The following is a 6649-nucleotide window of genomic DNA, read 5'->3' on the forward strand; positions in this document are numbered from 1 at the left end:
GTTTAATCTTTAAATGTCTTTCTGCAAGCATTCCTCTTCTCTATTTCAACAAGATTTGTCACAAAAATTGAGCACATGTAGTGAGTTTAACAGAAATCTGTGAAATTATTATGGATGCTTCTTCTTTACACTTTCATCTAGTTGCAATTTTAGTAGTCAGAGCAAATAACTCTTACTGCAGTGCACAAGAATATGTGTGCAACTCCCCAAAACGCATGCAAGAAAGTGTCTTACCTTGGAAAACAGATCAAAGGTGAAAAGGACAAGAAAGCACAGATCCCCTGTAGATCCGTTGCTCATCCATGAATTTACCAGGTGCCAGGGTGCCGTCCAGCCTCTGGAGCAGTGCTCGCAGGGTAGGGGAGGACCGAGAGAGAGGCAGCCAGTGCAGTGACAGCTGGAGTAGTTGTAGCACATCCGGCAAAGATTCAGGTTATCGAGATGGGAGAGGGGGAAAAGCAGACAGACATTGTCTCCAATGCACAGTGATATATTCCCCCCTTTCTTCCTCTTGCCTTTTTACTCCAATCTCCTCCCCCCCTCTGCTCTCCCTCAAACACCTTATTCAAGCATCACTGACACTCATCCACTCTCGTCCCCGCACTCACCAGGAACAGGCACTCACACACGCAGCGGAGATCTCCATCTCACATTGCTGCTGTTGCTGCAATCCCTGTGCATTCAAGATTCAGTGCGTGTAGGCGTGCGTGCGTGTGTGTGTGTGTAGGAAGAGCAGAGAGAGGGGTGGGCTTGTGGGTGGGTGGAAGGGGAAGAAGGAGGAGGTGGAGCAGGGAGGGGTGGTACGCAAGCTGCTGGGGAAAGTCCGGAGTTGGTGAGCCGCATCGTCGGCAAAGACCCCCTCAACTTGTCCTCCACAGGCTGGCTCCCCTGACACCGAGCTGTTATATAATCTGAAGGGCTTCGGGAAATGGCAGAGAGGGGGAGCTGAGAAATAATAATGCATTGTGTTTTTAATTGGATGTCTTCTGCCCTCCTGTTACTTTAGTACATCTGACACATTGTTTATTAGAAGTGAGGATGTGGGGGGATGAACTGAGCAAAAGAAAAGGGTCGCCATGCCGCTTGATAGAAGGGAGAGAGAGGAGACAAAGCGCCAGCAGGGCAGAAGTGTTAATGAGAAGATGAGACAGAAGAGAGAATGAAATGATGAGATTGAATAAAGGGAATTGTAAAAGGGAAAGAAAAAGGCAAAGGGAGAAGAAGTAGGGAGACGAGTTTCTCGCTTAGTTTTTCTTTAAATCTAAAGTTTGACAAGTCAGCCTTTTTTATAGTCCATTTCATATAATGGAGTGTATTTTGTGAGTGTCAAAAAATTTTTAAAAAACAACTAAGACCACAAGTGTAGATTATACAAAAGATCATATCCAGATAATTTCCCCCCAAAACAGATAAAGGACATAAATCTAGATAAAACTTTGGAAAAGAGATGTGCCTGTTGATCTCAGGAGTGTAGGAATTAACATGTAAAACTTCCTAAAAAAAAAAAAAACTGGTATTTTTAAAATCTTTGTTTAATTTGAAGCCAGAGGAAAGATTTTAAGATGGGCGTAATGTGTTCAAATCTTTTTATGTTGGTTAAAGACCAAGCACCAGGAATCTGTTTATTCAAACAATGTTTTGATAATTCAGGAAAAAGTGCATTGCTGTAATCCAGTCTTCCAGAACTAAAAGCACCCCTAATTTTTATTTTTCTAAAACAGATTGCGTTAATAAAAATGTGAATGATATGTTCACAGCATGGATTCAACTGAAGATAAAAAAAAAGATGGGCCAAGTCATCCACACGGAAAATAATAATTTCTGCTTATGTTATAATTTATCTTCAAGACACTGGACAATCAGTATTTCACTTTAGTAAGGTAGTTGACAAGATTACATATGAAGTTAACTATAGCAGCAGAAATAGAAATGTACAACTGTGTATCATCAGCATATAAAGAGCAGGGTATACTTTTCTGTGTAATAGCAAAGCAAAATGCGAACATATATGACAGACACAGACCAAAATTTAATCCTTGTGAAACTCCATAATGATTTGATCACATTTGAAATTCTACTAGCAATATATGAAGACAACTAGTTGAGAATACCACCTTTTAATACTTTATATTGCTTAAGACATCTGAGGTTGGTGAGATCAAGATGCAAAGGTTTCTGGTTGTCCAGGTAAATTTTCAAATCACTTGGAACTTTAACAAAGGCTGTTGCTGTACTGTGGTTTATTTTAAAAGCAGAATGGTACGTATCAGAGAAACCGTTCTGAGATATCTAGTTGATGTATGATCTTTTTAAGTATGCGTCAGAACTTGCAAGTATTTTTTTCCAGTTTGTACAAGAAATAGATGTTAAATATATCCGAAATCCAAAACAACTAAATTTTGTTTGGACAGCCATTACATGTTTTCGTAATGCCATAATATTTCATTTTAAAATGTGCAAGGCAAAGGCAAAACCATCACATATATTGTATTCAACTAACACAGCTAATCTAGGTCATACTTGGCAAATGTCTCTAGTTATTGTCCATCAGTAGCATGACTTAATTTAAAGAGAGTTGTTGAGAACTGAAAGGTTTTAATTAATTGGGTGCCTGTCTATTAGATATACAAGGTAATAGCTCTTCTGATCCTTCTTCATTTTCTCCTGGACCAGAAAATTTATTAGCAGTTTTATGGGACCCCATTCTAGCTGGACATTACTTTAACTACAGTGCTTTCCTTTGGGAGTGACCATGACTTATGCATTGAATTTGTAAGTCTGGATTCCCTGTTGTGGCATTATCACTCTTTTGCAACTTTTGACAGGATGATCCGCTTTATTTATTTTTTTGTTGCATTTCTGCTTTGAACATGAAACAGCATCGAAAGTTCTTTAAATCTAAAATGTACAACCATAATGTTTGGACATGTGTCAATGTTTATTTCTGTCAGCATGTGTTATGAGGATAGCTATATTAGCAAGATATCTAGTGACTGTAAAAAAAGGCAGCAGTGGAAACAACTGAAAGTCTCACCTCTTTGCACATTTCTTTTTTTTTTTGTTTAAAATTGTTGTTCCACTGAAATAACATAGCTATTGAAGCATTATTATGCTATTCTGTAAATGTGTTTACAGTTAATTTTGTGTTTTTATATATGCTATGTTCTGTCTTTGTGAGTCTACCTGCTTTAATGTTCTGTCACTTTGCTGCAGTTGCACAGAAATGTCCCCTTTGTGGGACAATAAAGGATATTTCTATTTTATTCTGCAGCCTTCCAGAGTTAAGTCTACGTATTGTTGAGTAGTTGACACATCAGACAAGCTATCTTTTGTAGAGGTGACATGAACTGTATTGTTTCCTTGTACCTCAGCCTTGTGTTGTTCAAACATCAAAACTGATATTTAGCTTAATTTTTGGGCTTTCCATTTTCAGAGAAAAAGTCAAATAGAACCATAGCACTGAGAAAAACATGAACATAACATTTAGTGCACAAGAGTTGGAGTACATTTTTACTCAGCCCAAACTAAAACAAAAATATCAGTCAGTACAAACAATGTTAACAACCTTGGGACTTGTGAACAAACCTCATCACAGAGAATGAGTCAGCAATTCACTTCCATTGTCAAGTCTTGCTGTTTTTTTCCCCAATGTAGCTTATAGCTGCATTAAATTGTATCCCAATATTTGGTTTTAGTTAACACAAAGACAAAATACTGTCACAATTTCCCATTTATTTCAGCTTGCTCACCCCTGCTTTCCTCATGTCTATTTAGCTTACATTAAGGTCTTTCTCCAATGTTTTCACTATCAATGCTGATGCACAGCATTAACTGCAAGACCATTGAAGCAAGTCGATATGTGAGGAAGCACATTAAATCCAGACAGCTTGAGGTGATCTGAGTGTGGGATGTAGAAAAATACAAGAAAACGAACTGGTGAGCTGAAAGATTTTGAAGTTTTAGGGCAAATTAATGTCCTCTCATATTAAAAAAATCTTAGTAAAACTACCAAGACAAAGTTGCCCCTCTTATGGAGCTATCAGAAAAGCTTTGACCAACAATGAATGCAGTGAATGTAACAAATTGCATCCTAATAATCATTACCATTAAAATCATGCAGACAAATGATAATAGTGGAGTCCTGTGGACTATATGAAGTACAAGTATAAGCCATTTAATATGCAGAACTGGCACAACCTTGCTAAACCTTTATTTAAAGAGTCAGCAGTTGACTATTATTATAAAGTTTGTTTTTTTGGAGATGAGCCTCTCACGTTTGAATTTTCTTTTCAGAAAACTACATTGTCATATAGTATTTACCATCAACTTTTAGGGTAAATACTATATGACAATTATAGGTACGGGTAACAGGTTCTGGAAGTATAAATCTTTTCTATTTTTATTTTTCCATACTTACTCAGACGTGGAAAGTACTACCTCTGGCAATGACTGCTCAATGCGAGAAGAATCTAACAAGACATACAATAGATACAAAGTAAATACTCATTGTCACATTTAGTATGTAGCTCATTTCAGAAGAGACTCTGAAGAACCCCCGCCCCTCTGGAGGAGCCCCCACTTGCAAACCCCCATCCTAACTTTGAGAACTACTTCTCTATCTTATTGAACATTTTAGAATAAAGGGAGAGGTTTTCTCTTATTCAGTGTCAACAATGTGAGTTCCAAAAATGTGTTGTTTTCCCTCTAAAAGGGGTTGAAAACCAAAGCCAGAACAGAGATTTGCTGACTGCTGCCTTATTGATTTGATTGTCTGCTTTTCTCCCAACTCCGCCTGTTCATAGACTGATGTCAAGCTTTTCACTGCTCCCACAGTAGGCATGGAAATTCCACCTGCCAAAAAAAAAACCTCAACCCTGTCCCCTCCCCCCTCAGTCACAACACCAGCTTAAACCTCTGTGTGCTTAATGAGTGGAACAACACTGATTTGACAAGTAAAAAAATCCTCCCTCTCCCCATCACTTTCCACAATCCCTTCTCAACTTCGCTCTTTATTGACCTGCCAAAGGCGGTGAGGGGAGTGTCCAGATTTATGCAAAACAACAGTCCTACTACTTGCAGATGACTGTCAGCTTAGTCGTTCATTACAGTTGGATCCCCGAGGACAACTTGAGCCTCTGAGCCACTGCAGACAGATTCAAAGTGCCTCAACGAGATGTAAATGTGCAAACAAGAAAACAGCAGATACTGCATATAAAAGACTCATGGAAAATGTTAGGTTTCAGAAACAAACATTGCTCCCTTTCTTTTCTGGTAATATTTTGGGTCTCTACTGAGTTCTCAAACATCTCAAAGGTAAGGAAAGTGTCTCTGCCAAATGCCTTCTCAGATCCACACGATCCCCAAGTAAAAAATAAAAAAAAGAAAAAGAACTCAGCATTAGCATATGAAACAGTCAACGTTGAAAACATACATTTTTATCTTTTATCTAAATTATTCATGAAGAATTTCCCACTGTATGCAGAAAACACATAGGGATGATAACTGGATTTAGCCACAAACATGAATAAACAAGGGTTTTATTCTATTCCCAGAGCACCTGCTGGAAAAAGGAGAAAACTTTGTGCGGAGCCTGCGGGAAACAGAACAGCCTAAACCTGCTCTTTTGCTTCAAAGATGTGGAACATATTGATTGTATCTGATGACATTACAACAGATGGCAGTTTTTAGTCATGCTGCTGGGGTGGCCAATGGCATAGCAGTGTCACAGTTGGTCCACCACTGCAGACTGTAATAACTGTTGAATGAATTGCCATGACACTTTCTAAAGATGTGTCCTCAGTATAAAGCCTATTTACGCAAGCCACTCTCTTCACTTAAATGTGGCACTATAGAGGCAGACTGACATTTTTGTTCTTGAAACGTATTTTAACTTGATGTTGTAAAACAGCTATTCAAGATTTTTCAAATTTTCACAACACTGTTTTGTAAATTGTGAAAACATAGACTGGATGGAAAATTGCTTGGTTACCAGAATTTACCTCCAAATAACTTCTGATGGAACAATATTAGGTGCATTTGCACTTATGTGAGAAAATATTTCCATGACTAGTGAATGGATTGTCATTTGGTACAGATATACCCATTTTGACCTGAATCTCTGAGCTATGAGATATGGACACTTTTTCAACAATATTTTATATTTTTACTGCAGTAATTTAGGGCTGAAACGATTCCTTGAATGATTCGAGTACCTCGATTATTAAAATTCCTCGAGGAAAATTTACCTGCTTTGCTTGTCTCCTCCCAGAGCTGCTGCCTAGTGGCGGTACAGAGCGAATGGCAGGGAGGAGCGATGCTGGAGTATTTATACAGGTGAGCGGATAGAATGAACACTGCTGGCGGCTGCGCATTAGATGATTAACCTAAGTGTAGCTTTACGGATGATCCGGAAAATTTATTTCATATCATCCCGGTCTCAACAAATGGGTGGCGAAGCGCATCGTGACGTGTAAACCTGACAAATGTGTCAAATCCCATCGCTAACATGAACACAAAAGCTATAAATGTCTGGGCAAAGTGAGAGTTCATCTGTTAAACTCAAAACCAAAAGCTGGAGTATAGACATTTTTTAATATTTAGTATATTCAATTTCTTATTAAATTGAATATAACTTCAGAATCTTGTATAA

The 6649-nt window shown here is 38.2% G+C and overlaps 1 protein-coding gene across 1 annotated transcript in view; it reads right to left on the reverse strand.

Annotated features, from left to right (window-relative positions):
- The window catches only part of insyn2ab (inhibitory synaptic factor 2Ab), a 34512-nt gene extending 33800 nt beyond the window's left edge, over positions 1-712 (reverse strand). Inside the window, exon 1 of the mRNA XM_028008002.1 lies at positions 235-712. The gene's annotated coding sequence lies outside the window, so the exon portion shown is untranslated. The remainder of the gene's footprint in view (positions 1-234) is intronic.
- Positions 713-6649: the final 5937 nt, after the last annotated feature.

The sequence above is a fragment of the Xiphophorus couchianus genome, chromosome 22 (assembly GCF_001444195.1).
Source record: "Xiphophorus couchianus chromosome 22, X_couchianus-1.0, whole genome shotgun sequence".
Taxonomy (NCBI): domain Eukaryota; kingdom Metazoa; phylum Chordata; class Actinopteri; order Cyprinodontiformes; family Poeciliidae; genus Xiphophorus; species Xiphophorus couchianus.